This window comes from Phyllostomus hastatus, unplaced genomic scaffold, assembly GCF_019186645.2.
Source record: "Phyllostomus hastatus isolate PE091 unplaced genomic scaffold, TTU_PhHast_1.1 phas_scaffold_501, whole genome shotgun sequence".
Lineage (NCBI taxonomy): Eukaryota > Metazoa > Chordata > Mammalia > Chiroptera > Phyllostomidae > Phyllostomus > Phyllostomus hastatus.
In genome coordinates, this window is record NW_025334033.1 from 3944563 (window position 1) to 3960447 (window position 15885).

The following is a 15885-nucleotide window of genomic DNA, read 5'->3' on the forward strand; positions in this document are numbered from 1 at the left end:
TCGTTCTGTAAATTTCCATTTCCATTCATAGATCTTTTTTCATAGTCTTGATAAATAAAGTATTTAATTTGAGTTCACAGACTAACCAACCAATCACCCGACCAAGTGAATAATGACTCACTCTGCAAACAGAAACATAAGCAAAAACATAAAATAAAATGAAACAGAAACAAAGCATGTAAGGTTTGTAAGCAGTCACTTTTGAAAAATCAATGCAAATGGTTTGAATGAAATTTATCATATACATATTTTTATTTTACTAGTGTTAACACAAAGGGCAGAAGGTGAATGTCTAGATTACTGAAGTCATGTATCCTAATGGACCATTTATTTCTTTTATGTTTAACGCCTTAACTCTCAAAAGTATGAGCTAGATGATTCAGAATCTGAAGTGAAGTTTTGTTAAATGTTATCATTGAAGGTATCTTTAGTTGCAGTGTTTGAAATGTACTGATGACATTCCTTTGGACATTTGCAGGAGAAATACTGTGGTAGCATATACTTGTTTTGAAAGTATAAGAAGCACATACTGATAATATCTAGCATATGGCACAAACTTAACACACAGACACACAGATGCACAGCAAGCTCCAAAATATCAGAAATATATACACAATTTGACATTCTACTTAATACTTAACACATCATCTCATTCTTCCTAGACACTATGAGAAACTAAAGTGTACAAAATAAAGCATTGTTTTAGAGCTATTGGTGATGTGTCAACTTGGTTAGGCTATGGTGCCTAGTTCTTTGGTGAAACACCAATGTAGATATTATTATGAAGATAGCTTTTAGATGTGATTAACATTGACAATCAGTAAACTTGAATAAAGCAGATAATGCTTCATAATTTGGATGGGCCTCACCAGATCAGTTGAAGGCCTCAAGAGCAAAGACTGAGGTTTCCTGAGGAAAAAGTAATTCTGCCTCTGGATTGCAATATCAACTTTTACCTGAATTTTCAGAGTACTGGCTGCCCTATGAATGAATTTCAGAGTTACCAACCCCAAATTGTGTAAGTCAGTTCCTTAACATCTCAACCGCTAATATAAATACTACATACATAGTTATATCTCCTGTTGTTTTTGCTTCTCAAAAGAACTCTGCTTGACATAGCTATTGTTGCCTTTCAAATAAGGCACTACCTTGATTCCTTCTGAAATAAAGTAATTCTGTTTTCCCATTTTGGGACCTTTCACTTGCTTTATTTAAATTGATCCAAAATATTTTATTTGCTTTAGTTCAAACTGATACTGAAAACTTTTAAAGTTCAAAAAGACTTATTCTTTATTCCCAAGATTCCTGTTCTTTGGGTTTCTTTCCCCCCACCCCACCACCATCTAGATCCTCACTCATCACTTTCCTATCGGTCCCATGAGTCATCCCTAACACACATTTTATTTTTTTTAATACAAGATCGGTGAAGAGCTTTACAGACATTCAAACATACTGGGTTTTATTGTTTTGCTTTGCTGTGTTTTGTGTGTTTAAATGTCTTTTCAGACATCACCACTACTGTGTTCTAATATGTGAGTATTCTCCCTGGTAACTATTTTCTACCATGTAAACAATTTAGATTTATCCAACAGTTAAAATAATATGTGATGGGATAATAGTTGAAATAAGCTTAGACTCTGGATCAATTACCATAAGTCTGCCTTAAAGAAGACTTGCTTTATTTTACCTTAAAACAAGACACTTTACCAGTGTCTAAGATAAAGTTGTGTCCTTATTTTCTTCTTTAGGTTCAGAGTAACTCATTCTGACCAAAAGTTTAGCAGGGATCAGGAATGATCAGTTAATTAAAGCAATGCAATTCATTGGTTTCGAAGAAACTGGAGGCCTGATAAATATATCGCAAAATGCATACTAATAAAGGATTTTCCCCTACAGTCAAAATAATAATACCAAAGTCCAAAACTACAGTAAAATTACATTTCTACAGTAAAACTACATTTCTAAAAGGGATTTGTTCCCTGTGCCATTTATGACTCAGATTATGTTCTTAAACAATGGTATCCAAACAATTGGATAGTTACTTGAAATCAGTGGTACTGGTATTCAAACATTTTCCTTTATAAGGAGTGAACCTCGTCTTCTATCATCTGACTGAACCAACTAAAGTCATTTCTCTTAAAGACATCAACAGCTCAAGGGAAAAAAAGTTTTCTCTCCAGGGCTGGGGGAGGACTTCTGCTGTGCACTTTAAAATGTTTGCTCTGTTCCAAGAAGATATTAGGATCAGTTGACTGACAACAGGAAAAATTTTCCTGGCAGAGGAGGAAGCCAGAGGAGATTCATATGCAGACAAAATTTTAACTATCAGGCTGTTTGTATCCCCATGTCTGTTCTAATATGCCAAGCTAGGATAAATCAAATAGGCTCTAAAAATTATAGATAAAAATGTGACTTCACAATAATTCTGGAGTTTTGCAGAATATCCATCTTTAGTATTTCATTTTTTTCTTTCTGCCCCAAAGAGTTATTTATTATTGGGCAAAGCTATGTAACTATGTCAATATGTACACTACTTAAAGAAAAAAAAACCTTGAAAACACTGCATTTTAGAAATGTTATAAAGTTATGACGGTTCGCTGAAGTGCTAGTATGAGTTTAAAGAGATTGGGACACAGACAAAGAAGCTTGAAATCTGTCTGAAACCAGGAGAGAAAGCAGGTCAGGTGCTGTTCTGGAGGCCTGTGGTGGGTGTGTCCCATTTTCGACTGGGCCGCCCCTACTCATCAGAGGCTGGGGCTGAAGGGTCCTGCCTCGGGCTGTGGAGCACGGAGTTCCCAATTTGCCTCTGTTGGGAGACCCTCAGCACTGGTAATCTGCTCCGGAGGAGGGAACTGGACTCACAGCCTAAATGAAGAGGACAAAGGAGCCTCGAAATCAGTGATGGGGTCCACATGATGAAGCAGATGTTTGGGAGCTCTCGGGATAGCCTTTGGAGTCGGCGTTTCAGAGCAGCTTTAGAATTGTTCTGTTTTCCTTGGTTTCTCAAAGAAAGTGAGATTTTTTTGAGGATTAGGAAACCAGCAATTTATAGAAACGATCTGTAATCCAGGTCATAATTTATACCCTAAAAACCCCTCAAAAAGCGGAGGGAATTCTGACTTCTGAGAGTGCAGGGAGCAGGCACTGGAGGGACTCTTCTCTCCCACCCTTTCAGCCTCCCCTTTCTTCCCTTTGGGGGCCTCTTCTGCCACTGCCCCCACGACCTCCTACTTGGATCTTTTAACCTAGTCATTCCTTCTTTGTTGGTACAAGTCTTGGGCTTTTTTCTTACACTGACATTTCACAGGCAAAATGAATGGTGTAAATGAAAATTCAAAATGAAGGCACCCAGGGTTGATTCATGGCCTGCTGCATTCAACTTTAAATAAAGTTAGACTTAAAATACACCCGGTCTAAATATAAATCTTATCACAGCAATACAAGGGGAATGTGATTAGGTCTTACTCTCATTATTCTCTGCAGGAGGCCCATTATTGGAACCATTGAAAAACTAATTTAACTTAAATTTCATATAAACTCGAACAAAAAACTAAACAAAGGTTAACAACAACCACAAAGCTCCCAAATACTGATAGCTCTAACAGACTTAATGCAGTTGGGAATTACTTACTGTATACACACTCAGCAAGATTATACTTTTAAATGTGTAAACTATTCATAAAGACTGGAATTTATTTATTTATTTATTTTTTAAGATTTTATTTATTTATTTATTTTTTAAGAGAGGGAAGGAAGGGAGAAAGAGAGAGAGAGAAACATCAATGTGCGGTTGCTGGGGGTCACAGCCTGCAACCCAGGCATGTACCCTGGCTTGGAATCGAACCTGCAACACTTTGGTTAGTAGCCCACACTCAATCCACTGAGCTATGCCAGTGGATTATCAAGCTGTTAAGTTTCTAATGGTTTTTTGGGTTAAAAATTAACTTAGGGTTCTTTGATTTCTTATTTTAACTTTTACATATTAATTTAATAATTTTTTATTTGGGGGCCATTCCCCCCAAATCTTTACTTTCTATCACCTCCAGCAAATGTGTAATATTTTATTGAAAAGCTATCTTTTATCAGATTTCTTTTTCATCTACCCAGGGAATTAGACTTTTCTGTCTCTGTTTTTTCAAAAATCCAACTCAATTTATTTCAAACCTGTACTGATATATAGGAATTATTCAAAAGTTTTAATCTGGGCTAGGTGGACCATACTAATAAACCAAAAGCTCTGAGTTATCAGCCTACTGAACATGGCAGAAATGGTTAACACAAAGAAAACAAAAGCAATGAAAAAAGACTTCATATCCTGTAATGAAGGTATATTGTTTTTTAGTGACTTTTGGCTTCTCCTTTTACTTTTCTTGCTAAGAACTTCAACTTTAAGGATTCTGAGGCAAAGGAATCCTTCGTTGAAATCAAAGTCAAAGGAAATAACCCTAAGCTTACAGTTAATTATACCTTAATCTTCTTTCTTTTCTAGGTTATTCATTTAAACAATTATTATTCTTTTTTTACAACATAAATTTTCTGAAATATAAAGATATGTATATAAAGAAGAAAACCACCTTTCTGTAGACATGACCTGCGTTAACATTTTGGTGGATTTCTTCCCAGCCTTTGTGTGCACATGTGCCTTTTCAGGGGCCTCCTTTTAGAGTGTATAGCATGGAGATGCTATGTGCTATATGTTTGAAACTCACAAATGAGTTTCATTTTTACTTTCCTTGTGTCCTTTGAACTTCCTCTACATGTAACACTCACTGGCCTGGATTTAGGAAGACCAAAGATTAACCATTGCTCTCATCTAGAGGATCTAGAAGATGGACATGCATGGCTTGGGGGCAGGTTAGCTGACAATGAGAGTATTCTGGGAAAACATATCTAGCTGTGCTCGTGAAGCTGGCAGCCTCCTCTAGAAGGCTTGGAATGCACTTGCTCAGAAACATGCATTTTTTCTGTTCTTGTCTCCATGTGGCAGATCCCTTTGGTTTGTCAAAATTCTTCTGCCATTTCTCCCTTTGTTACGGTGTAGTCCTACGCTTAACGAGCAATTATCTTCTTAATTTATCTTTTTATTCTTTAATACCCCCATATTCTTATCTCTAAATATTATCTTTTCTTTTGGATGTTACGGGGAGTAGGAAGAAGAAATCAGTATTTTATTTTCATCTGTGCAATATTTCAACATGATGTCTTACAGTCCTTCTTACCATTCTTTGCCCTTCTCGACCTTCTTTCCCTCTCTGTCCTTCCTTTTCTCCTCTCCTGCCTAGAGTAATCATGCTGATCTGCCACATTCCAGGAGTACCACGAATAGTGCTATTGACGGTGGACTAGGAAGTCTACAATGTCTGTCATCAAAGTGTCTTGGTGCTGCTCTGGTGTGTACACTAGTGTTGTACTGAGACTCTAACCTGGCTAGATTGCTTTGTTTAAAATGGTGGCATTTGGTAATGCCATCATTCCTTTGTCAGCTGATGTGCTACCAAACAGCTCATCAGATCTTCCTATGGGTCCAGCAGTAATGCTAGTCAGTTCTGAGATGTCTTGGGGGCAGTTGTAACTAACTGTAAAAAATAAAAATGGGGATGATGCTCCTAATTATTTTTTTGAGAGGAAACACCTGTTCATGTATATTATATGTAGTGGTGTCACATTATTGAATAAATTAAGCTCCGAAGTGCTAAACAGAGATCATTAACAGCAACAAGCAAACATTTATATGGTAAGCATTTAATGGCAAGCATTTGATCTCAGTGATTGACATATATTAACCTGTTTCTTTCTTTAACTATCCTGTAAATAGGTACATTATTAGCCCTATTCAATGGATGAGAAACTGGGGAGTAGAGACGCTGGAGAACTTGTCCAAAGTTGTGGAGCTGCTGAGAAGCAGATCTGGCCTTTAAAACCACACAGCTTTCTTCCAGAGACTCTTCTCTTAACCCAGTGCTATTCTACCTTATTATATTATCAGTAATTATTAGATCCTAGTTTAAAATATAGAGAATATTGGTGTGACTTGGTTGGGCATCATCCCACAGAAAGAAAGGTCACAGTTTTGATTTCTGGTCAGGGCACACACATGGGCTGCAGGCCAGGTTCCTGTTTGGGGGCGTGTGAGAGGCAACTGATCGATGTTTCTCTCTTGCATTGCTGTTTCTCTCTCTCCTCCCCTTCCTCCCTTTCCCTCTCTCTAAAAATAAATAAATGAAATCTTTAAAAAATCTAGGGAATATTATGCTATGCACAGGGAATGTAAAAAAGCTTTGAGATAGCTTTTGCCCTCAAAGATCTTCAATCTCATTAGAAACACAGGGCAAACCATACTAAATTTAAGGAATATTAGGCAGCAGAAGCCATAATAAAAGTCATTCTAGATGAGTTCTCTAGGACTTTGTAGGTGACCAGGTCACTAAAGGCAGGGGAAATTTGGAAAGACTTCATATATCTGGACTTTTGAGAGGTTTGGATGAAAGACCAAGATAATTCTATGCTCTTTAGAGAAAGTTATCCAAAAATATGAACAGCTTAAAAATGCATCTGAAACTCACTAAGACAGATGGTCTAAAATAATCGGAATCATCTGGGGGTAGAGTGAATACTTGATTAAACCCCAGCAGGTGAGTGAGAATTGCTAACGCAAAACAAAGGAATTAAAAAACTCCATTATTGTGCCATTAACATAGAAGAATTAGAGTGATCAGATAATTCAGAAGACGCTTGTCTTGATGCCTTTAAAGTGGGACACGCAATGCCTTGGGCTGCAAACAATTAGTCCTACGTGTCACAGAAGCTTGGGAGTGACAAGACCCTCTGACAGCTCTGAAGGATGAACCAGTGCCCAGGAGAACAGCAATCTAGAAACTGACTTGATTTCATAGTTCTTTTTGTTTAAGGCAACCAACATTTCAGTAATCTATAGTACGCCAGGGTTGTATTTATCTACTCTTACTATAATGCAATTGTTTCAGGAGAAATAATGGGTAAGTTAAATAACAAGACCAATGGCACCATAGGATAAGTAAGAATATAGGAAAATTTAAATTGCTAAAAATGCTCAATATCTCTTCCGGACATCTCTTTTAGGTTAACAGTAAGATTATTTTATTTTTCTTTCATTTCACATGCTGTATGACTGTAGATAGACTGGCTCCCCATTTTAGCTAATTATTGTTTGGTTCTATACATTCCATATTTTCAGGGAATATTATGTATCAGTTTCTTAACATTAATGTCTTTTGTAGAATGTGTTCAATTTACATATAGATTGAATATATACATTATCTCAACAGATCCTAATAACCCAGTATTATTTTCTCTTCAGTATTTCTACCACCCATCCAGTTATTCAAAATTAGAAACTTGAGCATCATTATTGATTCTTCTCCCTTCCCACTTCATATCTAATCAACCTGTGTTCTTGATTATATCTTCTAAATGTCTTATAAATGTGTGCAATTCATATGGGCTAATTATTTCTATGGACCCAGACATACAGTCTGTAGAGACTAGAACCCAGGTCTTCTTGATTCCTGGTCCAGCCCTCTCTCTGATCCACTATGATGCTTTTAGAGAAGGGGCTTTGTTTTAATTCTAATCTGTCTCAATATGTAACTATGTAATAAAATATTATAAACACAAGCTCCTTGCAAACATTAGGGAAAAGGCACAGAAATACCAACTAGTATCAGTGTACATAAAAGACTATTAATATCAGTTATGAAGCCTAGTTCTGAGTTTTTCATTCTTATGCTTTACTAAATAACTTAATCTCACCATGCTTCTTTCTTTTTCCTCCTGCTCAGTAGAAACCTTGGCCTTCCTTCTGCTCTGGTTAATCTACCTGTGTTATGAATCTTAACAGCTTTTGCCTCCGCAGGAGTCTTGCTTCAGAAACTGTACTGTCTTTCTCCAGTGTGTAACAACATCGCCCCACCCCACTCCCATCCCCTTGTTCTTTCCCCTCAGCTTGTAAATGTCTCAGGTTTCTCCCAAGTTAAGAAGCAGAGCAAAACAAACACAAAAACAACAAAAAACTAAACTAAGAAAATCTCCTCACCCTCCCTCCCTTCTAACCACCATTAAGTTTCTCATCTTTTGTCAAGCTACTTCCGGAGCAGACCGCTGCATGGTCCCCCTCCCCTCACACCACCATGCCTGGTTTATCCCACAGCAACCTCGGCTCTGCTAGCGCTGTGATTATCATCACTTTTACTTTGGCAAAGCAGATGAATACTTTCCCGTGATGTAGCCAGGCTTTTTACAGAATTTGAAACTCTTGACCATTCATTTGTTTAATCAACAGTTACTTAGTTTTTTCCATGGGCCAGGCATTGGTCTGGGTGCAAAGGAGACACAATGGTGGGAAAAAGAAAAAATTTTCAGTAAGTAGCCCTGTGTTTTCCTTCTGCCTGTTTGGTCTTTTTTCACTATTCCTTTTGTGGACTCCTCTTCTGCATACCCTTTCAGGGTTGCTGTAACACATAGTAACTGTTGACTGAACATCATGCACTCTTCCTCTGGCCTCACTCATGTGACTAAAGCTTTACGTGCATGCTAGATAGAGGGATGCCTTACCCAGATCTCCTTCCAGAAAGGACTGAAGACTCAGCTGTGATGAGTCAGTCAACACATAGCCTCCAACTGCTAGTTCTGTAGGGTCTTGCTCAAGTTCATGCCTTTTTTTTTGAGGACTAGATTCAACGAAAAGGGAAAGTGTGAAGATTTGGCTGTTCTGGCCTAAAAGAGAAGTTGTACAAGATGAATCTGAGAATCTTCATCCACAAGAAAACTGGGCCACCATCAAGGACTCTGAAGCTAAGCTTAAGAGACTTCCACTGGCCCAAAATGGGACAATTTGAGTATCAAAAAAGATAAAAATGGCAATGATTTAAACACATATGTATGTTGAAAATTCATGAATTTATAGAACTACTGAGGAAACCCACAAAACCTCCTTAGTTTTTTTCAGAGAATACTGGGAAATAAAGTCATTATTCTTAAAAATGGAGGATTTATGCTGACTTTTTAGTAAAGCTAGGTCTTAGTGTAACCAAGTTTATGAAGGAAAGTTTCTTCTTATAGTAGTATCCCATCTAATAATGAATAAACTTAGTGATTGATAAATAATTAAATGATAGAATTATAATTGTTTTTGCTAACCCTTTATAAGGTAATGGATCTGAGCAAGTATTATGCTAAAAATAAATCTATGGAACAAACTCATTTATAAATACTACTGCAAAAATAATAAAATATTAGCTAATAGTCCTGGTTGGTGTAGCTCAGTGGATTGACTGCGGGTTGTGAATCAAAGGATCACCAGTTCAATTACCAGTCAGGGCACATCCCTGGGTTGCAGGCAAGGTCCCCAGTAGGGGGCACATGAAAGGCAAGCACACCTTGATATTTCTCTCCCTCTTTTTCTCCCTACCTTCCCCTCTCTCTAAAAATAAATACATACAACCTTAAAAAAAGTAAAATATTAGCTAATAGAATCTAACTGTTAATTACAAAATTATGTATACCTATAGGAGATTTATGCCAGAAATGCAAGAATGTTCAATATTAGGAAATAGGTTAATGTTATTTATCATATTTTAAATCTAATGAGAAAACTCATGAATATCTCTGCAGACTCTGAAAGGCATTTGAAAGAACTAAATAACTGTTCTTTTTAAAACACTCAGTACCAAAGGAATCAGTAGTCACTTCATTAACTTAACAAAATAAATACGTCTCAACCCAAAAGTCAACATCTAACTTAATGGGGAAATGCTGGAGGTATTTTCTATAGTCAGATCTGAGACAAAGATGCCCACCATCACACTACTATTCAACAATGACCTGAGGTGTTAGGTAACACAATTATATAAAAGAAAGGGACTATGTAAGAGTATAATAGCATTGTTTTATACAATATTACATAAGAAATTACATAACTGAATTGTGTAAAAGATATAATAGGAGACAGAAAAATTATAAAAAAGAATGAATGCAGAGCTATACTATTTGCAGATGATAAGAGTACATCTGGAAAACCCAGGAAATTTGGATAAAAAACCACTATATAAAATAAGATAGTTTAGGAGGTTAATGTTAAATTTATATACTGAAAAATAGCCTTCCTGCATGTAGAAACCCAATATAATTGAAGAAAAGACTTATTAAAATAGCACTAATAGGACTGGCCAGTGTGACTCAGTTGGTTGGAGCACTGGCCCATGCACCAAAAGGTTGCAGGCTCAATTTTCCATCAGGGCACATACCTAGGTTTTGGGTTCGATCCCTGAGCAGGGGGGTACTGGAGGCAACAGTTCTATATCTCTCTTTCTCTCTTCCCCTCTCTCTGTCTCTCTCTTCCTCTCTCTCTAAAATCAATGAATGTATTCTTGGGTGATGATTAAAAATTAGTAACAAAAGTGAAATATTTAGAAATATGCTCTATAAAAACTGTGAAAGACCCATTTGAGGAAACACTCCTGATAATAGACAAAAATACATTTCAAACAAATGTAAAGACAAATCATGTACTTAGGAAAAACTCTCAACAAAACATAGATGTTAGTTTGCAAATTTTGCAACATCTCTACCCTCTAAAAAAATAGCATGTGGCTTTGCTGTTTATTCCTCCCCAACCTATGCAGAGCTAATTCTAAGATCCATTTGGGAGAGCAAATAAGCAAGGGTGACCAGATGAAGATCACCGAGGGAGAGACCACACCCACCAGATGCTAACTATAAAGCTTTAAGAGTTGTGTCATTCTGGCATATGAAAGAGACTCAAAATACCTACAGGAATTTAGTACATGATAAAAGTGTCATCTCAAATCAGTGGGGGTGGGAAATGAAAGACTTAATTGACAGTGAGACTATGCAGTAGCCATTTGGAGAAGCATAGAGTTGTACAATAAGTCATCACTTAATGCCATGGAGAGGTTCTTAAAAATTGTGACATGAAGTGAAACAATGCATTGTGTAATGGAACCAATTATACCACAGGCTAATCCTTAGTTCCTACAGCATATTTCTGGTCACAAAAGCATAATCAAACTTCTAAATAAAGACCCAAACATTTATATTTAATACTGAAATAAATATGAGCTATATATGCCTTTAAGAAAGATTAATGAAAACAAGTAAGATGGTTATTTTCTGACCTGCCTATGCTAGTTCAGGGTCGTGGTTGGTACCTCTGCTAGCAGCTCAGGGCACAGGTGGGACCCAACCCTGGACAGGACAGACATCCATTGCATAGTGCCCTCCCCCTCACACCCACGCTCTCCCAGGCTGGGACAATCTAGGCATGCCTGCTCACCTAACATCCACATCTTTAAGATGTGAGTGAAAACTGGAATACCCAGAGAAAACGCACATAGACCTGGGGAGAAATCTCAAACTCCGCACAGACAGTGGATCCTGCCGGGGATAGGTATTTTTCTCATCAACTTTATAATGAAATGATGTTGAGTGAAACTATGTTATTTGAAGACCTGCTGTATTCTGCAATAGATCACAACTAGGGTCAACTGTTCACTGGCTATCATTGCACTAGAGTTGTGTAAAAATTATTGCCAGAGTTAGGGTCTTTTCTGTGTCACTACTGCACAGGGAGCGCAGAAATATTTTTATTGTGTACATCCATCCATGTTAACTACATATGTGGCCCAGATGCTTGTTCTGCTCCACAGCCCACACGTCTCTTTAATGCAGAATACTCTCAATGGCTTTCTCTGAGGAAAATGAGGATCCAGTCCACTGGGAGTCTCATGGCTTTTTAATCTTATATGCTGAACCATTTCACAAAAGGGACCAGCAAATTGGAAATTGAAAAAAAATTGCAAACAGAGACAGTGTGAATCTTACTTTCAATTGTGCCTCATGTCTACCTCTTAAAATCAGATTACTCTCTCTGAGACAGAGATAGAGATAGAGATGAGAGAGAGAGAGAGAGAGAGAGAGAGAGAGAGAGAGAGAGAGAGAGAGAGAGAGAGAATGGTAGAACCAGGGTTATTACTGCAGAATACAATCAGGAACATATTTCTTATCATATGGTGCAATTTAATAAGGGGGGCTTGAGAATAGCAAGAGAAGTTCTGTACACAATGAAAATTTATACAGACCTATTTAAGAATCTTATTTGGTTTCCAAACTGTATCTGCCAATAGTGAAGGACAGAAAAACTTCACAGCTGTTATTCATAATAAGCACTTACAAATATAGGAAAACTATTTGCCCATGGATCATGGGAATTTGAAACAAACATATATCTGGAAGGCAGAGCTTATGTTGTAAATTTTATACAAGCTCCTCAGAAATCTACTTAGTCAAATTTAGCTGTAATTCCTACCTAAATACGCAAGCTTGCGGTGAAGACCAAGAATGAGACCTTTTACCTGGAATATCATTTTATTTACTCAGAGTAATAAAAATAATACAAAGAGTCAGCTGGCTATATTAAAGGATTATGATAATAAAGATTAGTGTTTCTATTAAGAATCAGAAACAAAAATGATGGCTTTTTTCCTAGTTTACATTTCTGGCTCCAATATGATTTTTTTAAAAGACATTCAGAACATGGGGTCAATTACTGCATCCTCTGTAAGTTCATTTCCAATTGCCTTGTCTCTCTTGCTCTCCAACTGCACAGAAACAAAAGAGAAATAAAAGCAAACATAAGAATGTGATGAAAAAGGAAGTAAAAAAATTTAGATAATTAGTTTGCTACTTTACTTTAACCCAGGGAAATGGATTTTACTTCATAGTAAACAAAATTTCTAGTAATTCATGCTACAATTTATCTCAGCTTCTGGATCTATGCTATTCTTTAAGCTTAAGCATTATTTACAAAGTGATGTTCTATAGCAGTGTTTTTAAAATGTAATGTGCATTCAAAACACCTGGGAATCATGTTAAACTGAAGATCCTGATTTGGTAGGCCTGGGGTGTGTTCTGAGAGTCTTTGACAGGTTTTCAGGTATAGCCACGGTTTTGCTGCTGGTTTGTGGACATACTGAGTAGCAAGTGTCTAGATTTGAGGATATTAGTTCCTTGAAACACTTCAAGAAAGAAGAGCTCAGTGGCTAGTAGGATAAGGATTATTGCACGCTACACCATCCTCCTGAAGAGTCATAATTGAATTGACATATTAAAAGCTCTGAACAAGCTAAGGTTCAGTGAAAAGGAAACATGTTTAGCTATGGTATTTACCTAACTTAAATGGTAAATTCCAGACTTTAGGAGACATTGGCTCAAAGAAGAGTACAGCCTTCTTAACTCATGACTATTTCTTGAGAAAGATTATTATATTGAATTTTTGAGATGAGAAGAAGGAGTAAGGAATGATGGGCTTAGTTGTCTTCAGTAAGAAGTTTATCTCCCCCCCCCCCAGAATATATATTAACTTTTTAGAAATTTAGCTAGGGCAGAGCAGAAAAATATATAACAATGGTTAGTATGTTTCTTTTTTAAAAGATTTTATTTATTTATTTTTAGAGAGGAAACAGGAGGGAGAAAGAGAGAGAGAGAAACATCAATGTGTGGTTGCCTCTCATGCACCCCCTACTGGGGTCATGGCCCGCAACCCAGGTATGTGCCCTGGTTAGGAATTGAAACGGTGACCCTTTGGTTTGCAGGCCAGCACTCAATCCACTGAGCCACACCAGCCATGAGTATGTTTCTTTTACAAATATAAAAGATATGACAATATAGGAGTTGGCAAACTATAGCCCTCATTGCCAGGATATTTTTTTTACAAATTGTGTTTTTAATCCTTGTGTGAAGATTTTTTAAAAAAATTGATTTCAGAGAGAGAGAGAAACATCAATGTGAGAGAGAAATATTGCCTTCCATATTAGCCTCAACTGGGGATCTAATCCATGACCTAGGTATGTTCCCTGACCAGGAATCAAACCTGCAACCCTTTGGAGTACAGGATGATGCCCCAACCAACTGAGTCACCTGGCCAGGACTCATTGTCAGTTTTTGTATGGAGTTAATAATGGTTTTTATATTTAAATAGGATATTTAAATATAAATATAAATAAATTTTATATTTAACTTTTTAATATTTCAAATGGTTGAAAAAATACAAAAGAAAAAATCTCATGACGTGAAAATTATGTGACATTTGAAATTTCAGTACTGTCAGTAAAGGTTTATTGATATATAGTCTTATTTGTTTATGCGTTGTCTATGCTGTAGTCATTATACAGAAGGGTAAGTAGTTGCAGCTGAGACCGTATAGTCTCCAAAGTAAAAATATATTCACTATTTGGCCCTCTATGGAAAAAAAAATTTGCCCACTCCTGATATAATGGAACTAAAAAATGAGTTTTAAAAAAGTGAAAGGTAGAGGGCACACAGGTATTTGATATATTATTTTCCATTTCCTCCAACTTTCAAAATTTAAAAGTTTATTGTCTATGAGTCAGCAGAACTAGACCCTATCTAGTCATTTAGTGATGCTACTGAACTAAAAAAATAAATGCATAGATAATAGTTGTATGTAATTCTCTCTTATTGTTTAATACCCAATAGGAACTTATAACGAAAGGGACTCCACATTGTTTTTGTACTTACAGCACCCTTCTAAAAAGTATAGAGCTTGTGAAATGGAAAACCCCTGGTCCTGCAGAGCCTCATAACGGGTTTAATGTGTAAGTTTGACCCAGCCATTGTGGAGAGTGGAAGAGCTCTGTAAAAGAAAGAAAAATTTAGGCAGTCCTGGAGAGAGGGAGGAAGGAAGGGAGGAAGAAGAGGGGGTGGGGGGTGGGAGAGAATGAGTGAATGAATGGAAGATTATGAGAGTCCTCAAAGGGGCCCTTAAAACCTTCCAAAAGTCTGGAAAATGGCATGAATGCTTGATGCAGGGGTTTTTGTTGTAGAAACCTGGAGAAAGGGTGGAGTTTCACATTTGGGTTGAAGCATAGTTGGAATAGAAAAGACGAAGAGAATCAGAGGAATTGGCATAAAATGTGGAAAGGCAGTTGGATTTCAAATGCTGCATAATTGAATAGTTGAAGACAATCTCACCTAGATCTGCAGGAGGAGACACAGCTGATATCTGACATGGCCAACCAACAGGGAATTGTTGAATGGTGAGCTTGTACAAGTTACTTAATGTCAACGGGGAAATGGGGACAAGAATATTTGACTTCCCAGGGCTGTTGTGAGGACTAAATGATATCGTTCATATGAAGCCTGTAGCCCTGTATTTGGCAACTAGTAGGGTCTCAACCAATGGTTAGTTATTGCTGTCATTACTGTTACTATTCTCAGTATGCTGTCAAGCACGTAGTAGGTGCTCACACAGTATTGGTAGCATATAAAATAGAAAAATTTTCCTGGAAAATGTTAAACCACTGTGAAATAATGTATACTTTTAAAAAAGTACTGTGCTTTTATACATTTTGATTATCACTAAAAGCAACACCAATAAGACAAATTGCATGAACTGTTATGAAATTGGGATTATTATAGTAGTAAGTTCCTTTTACTACAGTAGCCTTAACATTATCAAACCTATGAGGCCCTGGAGACACATTTGCCTTATACTGTTGTAAGATATCATGCAGAAATATCACAGACCATTGATGATTATAATCACACAGTCACAAGCTTGATTGAGACAAAGAGGCAAAGAAAGACAGCAGAAAAAAAGTCTATTCATTTTAGAAAATGTGGATTAGTCAGGCTCATAAGGAAAATGTTCTTTTATTCCTCAGTGTACTTCAGAAAACTTGAACATTCTACAACTTGCTACTTCTTTCCTTTACATTTGAAGGCATGAATGACACAGGATCGAGATGGAAAATGCACCTTAAACTGTGTCTTGTGTATGACCTTTAGCAGAGGTTAAGTGAGATGGAAAAG